Source organism: Diachasma alloeum, unplaced genomic scaffold, assembly GCF_001412515.2.
Source record: "Diachasma alloeum isolate Michigan unplaced genomic scaffold, Dall2.0 Dall_scaffold_00523, whole genome shotgun sequence".
NCBI classification, from domain to species: Eukaryota; Metazoa; Arthropoda; class Insecta; order Hymenoptera; family Braconidae; genus Diachasma; species Diachasma alloeum.
In genome coordinates, this window is record NW_021680655.1 from 99060 (window position 1) to 99812 (window position 753).

Below are 753 nucleotides of genomic sequence, written 5' to 3' on the forward strand. Positions count from 1 at the left end.
CAACTAAGAGATAGAACCAGAAAGCTTCTGGAGCTGCACAGAGGGTATCTGAGGGTAGCAATAGGGCTCCTCACGGGTCATACAGCTCTCAGACCTCATCTGTTCAAGATGAAACTTGCAGAACAAGAAGACTGTGGACTGTGCGGAAGCGATAAGGAGGGCGTTATCCACATTTTACATGAATGCTCCCTATTAGCACTCCGTCGCTATAAAATCTGGGGCCAGGCTTTCCTGGAACCAGAAGACTTAAAACAAGCAGCTGTCACCAGCCTTATTCGCCTAGTGAGAAACACANTTGATGGATGGGGAATTTAATTCTCCATCGAACAGCATTGCTTTCATTCCTTAATATTAATTAGGCGGGGAGAAACGATACTTTAATTAGCGGGCGAGTTATCGGGAGTCACTGCGGCGAGAGACCNAGCTGTGTGACTGACCGAAACTAAGGCGGATGTTACAAAAGATCGTATGATTTAGGTGACTCTGGGCGCTTTAAGTGACCAGCCGCGCATATTCTTATTCTAATTCTAATTCTAATTCTATAGAGGTTAAGGGATGAAACGGAGGTTGATGGATTGGGAATTTAATTCTCCATCGAACAGCATCGGTTTCATTCCTTAATGTTAATTAGGCGGGGAGAGACGATTCTTTAAGTAGCGGGCGAGTTATCGGGAGTCACTGTGCCGAGAGACCATTAGGTTTTTCATTGCGCCGTGACTTTCGTCGCAGTTTTTATTTTTTTATTCCAGAGAT